Consider the following 13,630-nt stretch of genomic DNA (forward strand, 5'->3'; position numbering starts at 1 on the left):
CTGTGGAGAAATAGTGTCTTTCAAGATTATTTCTGAAATGGCCCTTTCAAATCAAAGAAAAATCAAAATATACCTTTTTAATAGAAAGAAAACTGTAAAGTTTAAACTATTGTATCTTTCACTAAGTAAAAATAATTTTTTAAAAATGTATATTTGCGGTTGGCAGGTGGCCTGGTGGCTGAGGTACTAGACTCCCATGTGGATGACTGCAGTACAAGTCCCAGACTTGGCAGCTTGCTCATTATCCCTTTCTCTCTCTCTCCAGTCAAATTAAATAATAACAATAATAATATAATAATAATAGTAAATAAAATGAAATAAATAATTCTTTCAAAAAAAGTATATTTACAGTGAAGGTACAGAATTATCTAACTAAATTGCATTCACGATGTGGACGTGTATTGTCTTTAGGAATTAAGTACAAAGCTAAATTTAAAATAAAGTTTGAGTAGAACCTCTGCTGTATGATCCTGACAATTCCTCTCCTTCTCAGTCATCATGTTCCTTTGACCATAGACATGTAAACTTTTTCTTGATTAATTCATGGCCCAAAGCTTCTAGACAAAATCTTCTGACCTTGGTACTCACACCCAAATTAGGAAAATAATTGGATCTACCCACCATGGGCTCCTCCATACCATGAGGGGAATGCATGCTGGAACCACACCTAGGACAAGCCTGCACAAGGCCCCTCAGATGCAGATAAAAACCCCTCACCCCAGTTCTTCTTCAGCACCCATTTTCTGGTACTTCTCCCTTCTTCTTGGGAGCTCCTCTGTTTTTCTTTTCCATTTCCTTCAATAAACTCTCCTCTTTGTGATGCCTAAAATAAGTAAATGAATAGTTCTATCTCATTAGCTATTATTTAAAAATTATGCCTCTAGTGATTATCTAAACTAGGTATACCGAAGGATAAAAAAATAAGTCATAATCTCCATCTACAGATGGATTAATAAACATTAAAGCCATTAGAAAAGTGTATGCTAGCAACTTTCAGAATTATACAGCAAATAGAAGGGCATGTACACTGAAAAGAGAAACTAATTTAGATTTCATTTTCAAAACTCCTCAGGATCCCCTTCAACAAATTTCTCTGATTGTTGTATAACTTATAGAAAAAGGCCCAGATTCTGTGCTGCAGTAAGGAGGGAGCATACAATTCTGAAAGTTGTATGGAACCATGGGTTTGGATCTCCAGTCCAGATCACTTAAAATAAGGTAGGTCAGGACCAGCAGTTAGCGTAATGGCTGTCGTTGAACTCCCATGTAGTCAACTACGCTTCGAGTCCCGGACCTGGTGGCTAAAACTCACGCCAGTTGCATGTGCGTGTGTGCCCAAGATCCTGAGAGGAGAATGGAGGAGAAGGGATTATGGCATGGCCATCTCCCCAGGGGGTGATTTCTCGCTTTCTATATGTCTGTCTTTCTCTGTCTTTCTGGCGAGTGCACATGCCCTATAGCAAAAACTTCTCCAAAAAAAAAAAAAAGGTAGGTCGTACACATATGGCCAAAATCCGTATGATCTGAAGGATTCCATGAAAAGTGATGGCAAAATGACCAGATCGTGGTGAAAGCAATCCTTCCTTACTTTAATTAAAAAAAAAAAAAAAGGTACAAGTATTTGTAGAAACAGTTCAAAATGATTTCCCAGCTTCCCTCAAAGATTAGTGAGATTCAAAGAATTCACAAGAAAATTTCCTCCTAAAATCTAGAGAAAGAACCAATTGGTCGATTAATTTGAAGTTGAATTTCAAAAGGTTGAAGACATTACTGTTGTTTTGGTACAGCATAATTGATAAGTCCATAAGAGATAATATCAGAAAATATATGCAAAGGTTCTTATTCTATTCTAAATTATAATAGTACTGATTGTACATGAATTGGTTTAAATTGTAGGACTATAGAGCACAAAAATAGAATCATCACAAGTGCCAAAATTTAATTATACTTTATTATTTCACCAATAGTGTTTATAATGAGAGTATAGCAGGTGTTCAAAAAGTATTTTTAGCATGAATGAATGAGTACATAACTATTCTGAAAGTGTATTAAAACTTAAAACATTCCCTTAAGAAAAGTATGTTTTGTCTGTTTTTTTAATTTCTGCACTTAATACCAAAGTCATTAATAATTTTGCTATATAATATGCTGACACTTTACCAACATTAGATTTCATTTAATCCCATAGCAAGTTAATATTGACAGAGAAGTTACATGTGCTAGTCACCAAGGTATATACTTTACCTGCTATCTCATTTAATTATTATCATAAGAATATTAAAGTAGGCACAGTAATTACTTCCATTGTACAGAAAACAACACTTGTTTGGTGAGGTTAAGCAACTTGTTTAAAGAAATACAACATAGAAGCTAAGGTGTTGGACTCCTACATGGCTGACCACAGTTCAAGACCTGGAGCAGGTGGCTTGAAAATCATGCCAGACACATGTGCATGCATGCCCAAAATCCCAAGAGGAGACTGGAGGAGAAGAGATTGCAGTGTGGCTATCTCCTGGTTTCTTAGTTTCCCCGTCTCTGTCTCTCTCTGGTGAGCACATGCATGCACCCTATGGTAAAAGCCAAAAAAAAAAGAAAAAAGAAACGAAACTGATCAGTGAGAGTCCAGATTAGAATCCAAGTCTGTCTGACTTAAATCTTTACTCATAGTTCTTTTTTTGTTTTTGAAGAGGTTTTTGCTATAGGGTGTGTGTGCTCGCCAGACAGACAGAGAGAGACAGAGAGATAGAAAGTGAGAAATCACCCCCCAGGGGGGATGACCACGCCGTAATCCCTTCTCCTCCATTCTCCTCTGGAGATCTTGGGCACGCACACACACGCACCCAGCGTGAGTTTAAGCCACCGGGTCCGGGACTCAAATCGCAGTCGACTAGTGGTTGACTACGCTAACTGCTGGTCCCGCTCATAGTTCTTGTTCTACAGCCAGGAAATATGGAACCTTGTACTGCTGCTGTCCTCTTTTACTCTTGCTGAGTATGCCATCTGTCTTTAGAATTCTTCTTCACTTAGGGTTTCAGGGAAGCACTGCCTCTTGGGGTGTGAGTAACAACAGTTGCCATCTATGTGTTAGTCTATGTTTCTCTCAGTCACTACCAATACAGACGTAACTGCATTTATCAACCAGGCTTGCATAGAAAGACGGCAAATATGCAGTGAATATGAGAAACAAAGAGAGTTAATCAAGGTCATGTGTGCAAAGATATGAGTGACTGAACTTCTTCCACTTTCTCTGTAACATTAGAATTCCTTAATACACAACACCTGTGAGGACTGCTTCTCATCTCTCACCAGGTAAGGCATGAGCCTAGAGAAGAATTCTTCGGCCCTGAAGGCCATTCTATCTTAAAACTTTGTTAGTGAGATGTGACTAAACACATCTCTGTGTCTATAAATCTTACTATTTTTTTCTTTCCTCTGATTGCTGGAGAGAGTATTCAGCTTGTTCTTTGAGGGGGATAATTTTTTGGTTCTGTTATTTTTTTTTCCTGTATATCTAATCCCATATAACCTTATCAGTTGCACTGGACTATTTAATGTTACTTCTCTATGAAGCTTGGTTTGGTATTGATAAGGGTGTCTCATTTTGTATTTCTTCAGCCCTTGTATTTCATCACAATGAGATCACTAATAACTGCCATCTATTGGGTCATCAGAAAAGCCATGATGTATCATTCTTTGTTTTTCTATGCAAAAATGCATCATGACTTTTCTGAGAACCCAGTAATTAATATCTTTTTTTTTGGAGAGATTTTTCACTGTAGGGCGCGTGCGCTCGCCAGACAGACAGAGAGAGACATAGAGACAGAAAGCGAGAAATCACCCCCCAGGGGGGATGGTCACGCCACAATCCCTTCTCCTCCATTCTCCTCTCGGGATCTTGGGCATGCACGCACACACGCCCGGCGTGAGTTTTAAGCCACCGGGTCCGGGACACGAACCGCGGTTGACTACGTGGGAGTCCAGCGACATAGCCATTACGCTAACTGCTGGTTCCCTGTAATTAATATCTTTATACCTTTGTTGCCTCTAATAGATTCTAAACTCCTTGAAGGTAAAAACAATTTTAAAGCATGTATCACCCACATTTGTGCAAGTTGCAAAGCACAAGTTTTACACTGCAATTCTAATATTCCTTAATTGAATACATAGATGACAAGATCTGGTGTATATTTATATTTTAGGGCACTCCATATTCTAGTTTTTATTTCATTATTCTAATTTTCACTCTACGTGGTTGATCTCCCCCACAACCCACAGTTACCCCATCTTTAGATTTCCTGCAGCATACATATGAAAGAGGCAATAATCAAATGTTCATTAAATTGAATGAAATTTATTTTCTTATCATTAATCAAAATACTGGATCTTTCAAACTTCTGGATGAGTTAAGTAGGTTATCCTCTTCACTCCAATTTCCAAATATCCCACTTTTTATTGACTGTACAGAAATATGCTGTAGATGACTCTAAGAACATCTGAATTACTAGAGTAAATAGTATGCTTACAAGAACTAAATAATAGAACCTAATACATTTACATGGATTTTCTTTATTTGAAACAAATTTAGTTTACAATATCAAGAAACCAGTGCTGCCATATGGAACCAGTGAAAAATGACAGAATGAATACAACAAGGTCCTGTATTCATAGCACAGTTATTCTGTGAGGCACTTGTCTTTTTATGATTAATTTAGACATTTTCACTAATAGATTCAAAGATAATTGCCAGATAAACAGCTGTGCTATCCCTATAACTGGAGAGGAAATGAGTCAGGGATATTAAATAAGGAAAAATGTTTCTCAGGTGCATTAATCTGGAAAATGGAGCTCATTGTACGATGTCTGTCTTCCTTGGTATTTGGATTTGAAAATTGGAGTATTAAGGCATAAAGACATGATAGGGCACCAGTAGAAGGAATGATCTCCTATGAAACCAAGCAATTATAACAGTAAGATTATTTATGAGTGAAATATTCTTGCCTTCTAATTATTTAGTCTTTTATTAAAACGTATCCTATACATAAGAATAATTTTCTTAAAGTGTATAAATTCTGAGTCAAAATAACATGTTTCTAGAGGCTACTGGAGACATACTGCAATGAAAATAGAACACTGAGAGTGAGTGCTTTTTTGTCCACTTTAACTTATTTCTCAGTTTGAGGTATTAAGTATTTGTGTGTGTTGAGCTGTAAAGTGCTGAAACCATCAATAACTACGAAATCATTTATTTTAAAATGTAAACGTTTTTCATCAAACTCCTATAAAATACATATCCTATTTGTGAATATGGGAGTGGCAATCAGTCAATATCATCAAATTTACTGAATTCTACTTGATGATAATTGTGAAAAGGTAAGTGAATTCAGTAATTGCCTTAATAGGTAAAGTACTAAGATGTTTTGGTAACATCTGTATAAACTGTTTTCCTGTTGTTTCTGCTTGCTTAACTTTGATCAAGGGTAGTGAGCCACGGTACTTTAAAAAATCTCTGCTCACGTAAACTATTAACTCAGACCTTTATAGACTTAGTGTATTGATGGGAACTGCATTATACTAATTTTATGACTTTCAGATGGGTTCGTGCCAGTGAGGTCAGCTCAAGAGTAATGAATGCCATTTTAAAATACCAAGAAGCATGATTATTTTCATACTGATATTGCTGTGGAAAAATAGCAAAGAGGCTGTGAGATTATGCCACAAAGTACAGAACCTGTTCCAGGAAGTAAGTGCATAAACTCGGCTGTGCAAGTGTACAGAAAAACCCATTAAAACCCATTAAAAGGACCCAAACTGTAGACAGAAGATAAAAAAGGATTGATCAGCTACATCCATGAAGGCAATAGATTGTCCATTTATTAATTAAAAGTACATTTTATATATTGTGATGTGATAAATACTTTGGCTGTATAGGTTAATTCCCTCAGATCTGTGCCGAGGGCTATTAGCATTGATAAATTATGCACTATGACATTTCACATTTCTGACAGACAGCCTTAAGGAGTGCTGTACCTGCAGCTTTGCTTCTGATATTTACACAGCAATTTAGTCTGGCTAGAGTTAACTGTGAAGCATTCCCAATACGAATGGGACTATACCTCAAGTAAGTGTGTGCTCTTGTGGTTGTGTGATTATACTTCTAGAACCAGAAGGAAGTCTCTTGAAGCATAGCTGTCATGATCATGACAATACATAGAGTACTTCTGCCATATGGAAACATTACTGAGTTTCATTGGCATAATAAATTAAAATATTCCAATATATCTTGAATATATATATATATATATATATATATAATATGGAAATATTTATGTATGTATTTTTCAGGGTCCAGTGTGACATTATCACTTTATTTCTATAAATTACTATAATGTCCTTCATGACCTTTACCTTTAATATCTTAAACTTACTATCTCAGAAGGCTCTTCTGTTATTGAAGTGATTAGAAACAGAAGACATCAGGAACTTGAACGGTTAGCCAATAGTAGTAGGTAGAAAGCCAATAACTAGAATTCAGTTTATTATCGCCTGTTTTTAGCTGTGTCTAATATAAAACTGTGTCTTTTCTTCAAAGCTATACTAAAGAAGATGAGCAGTAAATAATAGAAATTAAGTTTTAAACATGTGTCAGGAATTTTATATATTCACTTGTGTTTACTCTTATAAAAACCCACAGTATTTCACTAACTCTATGAACTACTCCAAGGCAAAGCAAACCCAATGTTGGATACCTAAAATAATGGCTCAACCTTGACCACTCAATAAACCACCTATGGAATATTTAAACTGCAAAGATGTGGGGCTATCTTCTAATGGCCAAGACATAGTAACAGGGACTGGATTTATCCTCTTTGTTTAAACAACTATTGTACAAGACAAAATATACTGTATAAGAAAGTGGTTTTTGGACCAGCGGTTAGTGCAATGGCTATGTCACTGGATGCCCATGTAGTCGACTGTGGTTCGAGTCTGGACGCAGTGACTTAAACTCATGCCAGGTGTGTGTGTGTGTGCATGCCCAAGATCCCGAAAGGAGAATGGTGAGAAGGCACTGTGGGTGATTTCCCGCTTTCTGTCTCTGTCTCTCTCTTCTTTCTGGTGGATACATGCGCTCTAAAACAAAAAACTCAAAAAAAAAAAAAAAGTGGTTCTCAAGATGTTGGACATTAAGCTATCAAGAAAAATTATCCCTGAATTAAGGGTCACAAATGAGATGAACTCTGCAATTGCCTCAATGTAGTATCTTCAGAAAGCTTCCTGAAAGGAGGGAAATTCTAGGCAGTCTGATGGACTCCCTCAACTGAGTTAATGTTAATGAGAGCTGGACAAAGATGGCTAAAGTTCACAGAGCAGAGTACCAGGGAAGAGAAAACTACTCAGGGAGAAATCTAGGGACTGGTAGAACGCCCTTTGATCATCAGCAGATTATTGTTCAGGGCATTTACGTGAAAAATACCCATCTAGAGAAAGAATCACTCAAAAGTGTACTGGGAACAATATTAGACATTTACACAGGGCTGAGAATAGTACCTGTTTCCACTAACAAAAGGAGTCTGCTGAGGTGAGACCTCAGAAACCACCCTTTTCTTCTAGAGTCAGGGCTTCAGATGTCAAAAGCATGTCCACAGGACTTTTCTCTCATTATGTTGTCCCTTTTCATCTAGATCCCTTCTATTTAGTATTATTAATCTCCTATCGACCAGTTTCTTACCACCGTTTTCTCTGCCAAACATGAGTTCCATTCTTTGCTGTTAATACCTGGCCAATCTGAGATTTTCCAACTTTTCTCCATTCTGCTTTCCTTTTATTAGTAAGTTCTATATTCAAGTAATTTATTTCTACCCATGTGTAGGTATATGCAATTAAAAGTAACCACACAGCTCCTTTTATGTTTTGTCTTGAAATTTCATAGCAAAATATTCACTTTTTTTTTTTGGAGAGATTTTCGCTATAGCGCGCGTGCGCTCGCCAGACAGAGAGCGATATAGAGACAGAAAGTAAGAAATCACCCCCCAGGAGGGATGGTCACGCCACAATCCCTTCTCCTCCATTCTCCTCTCGGGATCTTGGGCACACACGCACACGCGCCCGGCATGAGTTTTAAGCCACTGGGTCCGGGACGTGAACCGCGGTCGATTACATGGGAGTCCAGCAGCATAGCCATTACGCTAACTGCTGGTTCCCTATATTCACTTTTTTTAAAGAGGTTTTTGCCTTGGGGCAAGTGTACTCACCAGAGAGAGAGAGAGAGACAGTGAGAAACATCCCCTGAGGGGATGGCCACACTGCAATCCTGTCTCCTCCATTCTCTTTCCAGGATCCTGGTCACACACATACACACGTGCCCAGCATGATTTTCAAATCACTAGGTCTGGGACTCAAACTGTGGTCAGTCATATAGAAGCCTAGTGTTGCAACTGCTATGTCATCTACTGATCCCTTTTCATCACTCTTAAATTGTACATTCTGCAAAGCCTTAAACATGAAGACTTTGTGATCAAATTATTTGCAATGGTGCAATGTGGATGACCTTTTCTCCAAATTCTAATAATTTCCTAATTTCTATCTGGCATATCTTTAGAATGGCCTTTATTGTTCATATTTCAATCAACATTTTGGTCACAATCACTTTTCTAATCTCTAAAGAGTTCCAGTACATTTTTAAACAGTTCTTCTGAAATATAGGCTTTTCTTAGCCTTCTCCTTATGTCTCTAACCTCAGTTCATTATCCAGTTCCAAAGCTGCTTTCACATATTCAGATATCTTTAGCAACACTACCCTGCTAACTAAGCCAATTTCTGTGTTAACCCAGTCTTGACTGCTAATAGAAATACTTGAGACTAAATGGATTATAATGAATAAAGGTTTATTTGACTCAAGATTCTGGTGGCTAAAAAGTCCTAAGGTATGATGCTGGCCTTAGGCTGGCTATGTCACAACACATCTAACGAAGCAGAGAGAATGGAAGTGTGTACAGAGACAGAGAGACCAGGGAGAAACCATCTTCCTTCTATAACAATCCACTCTTTTTTCTAACTCATGAGAGTTAGAACCCATTTAGCCTCGTGAGACATCATCAATTCATTCATAAGAGTGATTTCTCCACAAACCAATCATTTCTCACTAGGCCTCACTTCTTACTACCTCTTGATGTCATTAATTTGGGAACCAAATTCCAAACATGAAACTCTAGGAGACAACCCATTACCCAAATCAGACCACATGCATACTGCCAATTCTAAAATAAACACTAACCTCACAAAGTAAAGAGTCATAGCTAATAAGAAAACATGAGAGGAGGGAGAGGTTGTAAGTAAACACAACAAAAGGGAAGAAAAGAGAACAGATGAAATAGAAGGAAAAAAATAACACTAAGGTGACAGATTTTATCCTAATTATATTAATAACTACAGAGTATGTAAGTGTCTCAATGTCCGAAATCCAAAATTTAAAAAAACAAAAAAACAAAAAATGAGATTGTTAGATTGGATGTAAAAGCAATACTCAGGCTACCCCCCATAAGTGCAGTTGTTAAGCAAGATACATTAGGAGCAGATCATACATGCCTATTGCTGTTCAAATCCCAACACCTAGAGCTTGAAAGACATGCTCTGCATGTGCAAATGCATACCCTAAATCCGAACAGGATAGAGAAATGGAAGGAAAAGGACTGTGGGGTGATCCTACCCAGTTGGAGAAGGGGCAGGCTTTCTCTCCCCTGATCCTTAATATGGGTACCTTCTAACAAAAATAAAATAAATAATTTTGCATTAAAAAATTTAGAATGTTAAAAACAGAAAAAGAGCCAGCAGATGGCATAGCGGTTATATCGCTGGTCTCTCACATGGCAGACTGTAGTTTAAGTCCCAGACTCGGTGGCTTGTAAATCACATTGGGTGCATGTGTGTGCATGCCCAAGATACTAGAAAGAGAATGGAGGAGAAGGGATTGTGGCACGGCCATCCTCCGTAGTGGGAGGGGTAATTTCTCACTTTCCCTCTCACTTTCTCTCTCTTGTCTCCAGTGTATGCACCCTATGGCCAAAATGGAAAACTAAATGCTGAGCTAATACTAATATAAGAAATCTATAACATCAGACAAAGTAGACTTCAAAAATAAAAAGCATTAACAAGAACAAAAGGATAGTTTCATAGTGATAAAAGACAAATTAATCAAAAGGTCAAAAAATTCCATGTATTTAACAAAAGCACTTCAGGATACATGAAACAAACACTGACAGAACTACAAGAAACATAGGTTCATATTATTATTCAAGAATCAATAATTCCCTTTCATAAATGATAGATGAAGTAGACAAAAATGTGTTGATAAGAATATAAAGAACTTTAACAGTACTGTCAATCTATTTTACATAATGGGCATTCTTAGAGCAGTTTACCCAAAAATAGAACACCCATTTCTGTCACAAATACAAGGACAGTTTTCCAGGATAAACTGTAAGACATAGATCAGTCTCACACTTCAGAGTATTCAAGTCCTTATTAAAAGTGTATTCTATAGTTATAACACAATTAAATTAGAAATAAAAAATAGATATCTACAGACTCTCAAATACTAGAAACTAAATATACTTTTTTTTTTCTTCACAGAGATTTTTGCTATAGGGTTCATGTGCTCCCTGGAAAGACAAAAAGCAAGAAATCACCCCCTAGGGGGAGGTCCACCCTGCAATCCCTTCTTTTCCATTCTCCTCTCAGGATTTTGGGCACACACAAACACATGCATCTGGTGTGATTTTTCAAACTGCCAGGTCTGGGCCTCAGACTGTCATCAGCCATGTGGGAGTCCAACACCTTCACCACTATGCCACCTGTTGGCCTTAGTAAATATATTTTTAAATAACTTATAAGTTAAAGAGGAAACTAATAGAAAAATTAGAATCAATATGTAAATAAGTAAAAATTAACTCATAGCACATACAAAATTTTGAGACACAGCTAAAACAGCACCTAAGGGAAAATTTAAAGCACTTAATGCTAATATTAGAAGAGCATAAAGGACTCTATTTCAGTCTTTTTTTTTTCTGTCACTAACAACTAAATACAATACTGTCCAATTTATAAAGGATGGAGGTTTATTTAACTCAAGGTTTTGAAGGACCACATGTAGGGAGGGTGTTCTGGTTGGTGTAGACTGCAGCATATTGAGATGGTGTAGTAGTGCATCAACATGACAGAGGTAGCATGGGTCCATCTGCTGGTGACTATCTCATCCCTCTCTTTATTAATGTACCAGGATTGGTGATTTAATCTAATCCTAATCACCTCCCAATGGATTCACCTTTTAATACTATCATTGGATTAAGTTTCCACTCTATTAATACTGTCAAAATAGGAAACAAATCTCAAAACATAAATTTGTGGGGAGGACACAGTCAAATCATAGCAGTTTCAAGTGTACAATCCCAGCTTCTACCTTGAAGAACAACATAAAACAAATTAAATCCAAATTAAAGAGAGCAAAGAAAATAATAAATATCAGAACAAGCATTAGAAACACTAATGAAATAGAAAGCAGAAAACATTAGAAAAAAAAATCAAACAAAATGTTGGTCTTTGGCAAGATCAATGAAATTCATATACCTATACCTATGGGTCGTCAGAAAAGTCACGAAGCTTCTTGGCACAGAAGCATAGACAAATACATTATGACTTTTTTGACCATGTATAACTGAGCAAGAAAAGGAAAGAAGATAAAACTTACTAATAACAGAAATGAGATGGGTTATGACATCAATACACATTGTATAGATATTAAAAGGATAGAAATTATTTTTAAAAACTTTATGCCATTAAATTCAACAACTTAGATGAAATGGACAACTTCTTAAATACTTTAATAGTTTACTCAAGTTAAAGTGGATAACCTCAATAGCCTTGAAACTGTTAAAGAGACTAAATTTATTGTTAAAATATCTCACAATGACAAATTTTAACTGACAAATTATACCAAATATTTAATAAATAAACTAAATCTTCTCAAAATCGCTCAGAAAACTGAAGAGAAGAAATTATTTCCTAACTCATTCAGAATTACACTGACATCCAAACTAGACAGACATTAAAAAAAAAGAATATGCCAACAATTCTTGAGCATAGATGCAATAATTCTGCCCAAAATTTTATTCCACATTATATGAAATGAATCATACATTTTGGCCAAGTGAGTTTTATGCCAAGAATGCAAATGTGGCTTAACATTCAAAAATCAATATGATTCAGAGTCATAGCAAATAGTGAAAATGATCATCCCACTAAATATAAATGCTCAGCCACAGATGAATGAATAAATATATTGTATTATATCTATACAATGGAATACTATTCAGAAATAAAAAGAAATGAACTCTTAATTTATATATGAATATTAAAATAAACATGCTGAGTTAAAGAAAATTCACTAAAAGAGAAGACATTCTGTGTGATTTTATCTATTTGAATTTCTATGATGCCATCTATATAACTTCTAGAAAATGCAAACTGATCTGCAGTAGCAGGATTCACATTACTGTCCTCATGGGAAAAGGTCAATGGCTTGGGAGAGCAGGGGTTTAGAAAACACTAGAAGGAATGGATTACAAATGACCATAAGTAAATTTTGGGAGGTGATGGATATGATCATCATCAGGTTGTAGTGATTGTTTCATGGGTATATGAACATGTCTAATCTTATATGTGTAGTTTATGACATGTTGGTTATATTTTAATAAAGCAGTTAAAAACAAACTATAGAATCCGAAAGTCTGTTATTCAGAATGATAACGCCTGGGACTGAGGTTATCCTTACCTGACTACAGGGAGGCCATCTTTAGCACTTACTCTCCCTGCCCCTCTGTCCCCTTCTCCACAATTCCCAGCAATGCAGTTTATCTGATGCCAAGAGAAGGACAATTTTTACTTTGTCTCAGCTTGTTTAAAGTACTATGAGAGTCAAGTTTCATGACAATCCTTTATACAGCCTTTATCTTAATGGTCACATATAAAAATCACTTACAGAAATTCAGAAGCACTAACTGAGGGAGTGGACAGGGCTGGATGTTTCTTACCTATATTTTTGTTCATTTCATTACCTTTATCTCCTTTCTGATACCTCTCTGGAATTTGGATACCTACTGAGTACCTTCCGCCCCTTGTGTTTCACCTCGACCATGAGAACGTTCTGCCATGGGAATGCACGTTACAATAGAGTTGGCCACAAGTGAAATCTTGTTGCCCTTGACTTTAAGTCTATGACAGCTCATATTGGATGATATCATGTTAATAGTTTTATCTTCTTTTTTACATATTTGCATTTTATCAGTTCCTTGCATGTTAAAACAAAGAGATATTCTAGCTCATTTCTCAGTGGTTCAACGTCATAGAGCTTGACATTTGTCAACTTTAAACTGAGGGTTATAATATCGCATTCACAGGCTTATGACACTGATAATATTACAACATATAAATAACCTAATAAAGTAACGGGAAAATAACGGGCACTTAAGATATGATTAAAAGTTCTGAAGGTAGGAGGAGACAAAAGAGAGTAGAGAGAGAAAGATATGGGAACAGAAACAGAAGAATAAGTGTTATTCCAAGAGTTCAACAGTTTGTC

Source organism: Tupaia chinensis, unplaced genomic scaffold, assembly GCF_000334495.1.
Source record: "Tupaia chinensis unplaced genomic scaffold, TupChi_1.0 Scaffold145916_1, whole genome shotgun sequence".
NCBI lineage: Eukaryota > Metazoa > Chordata > Mammalia > Scandentia > Tupaiidae > Tupaia > Tupaia belangeri.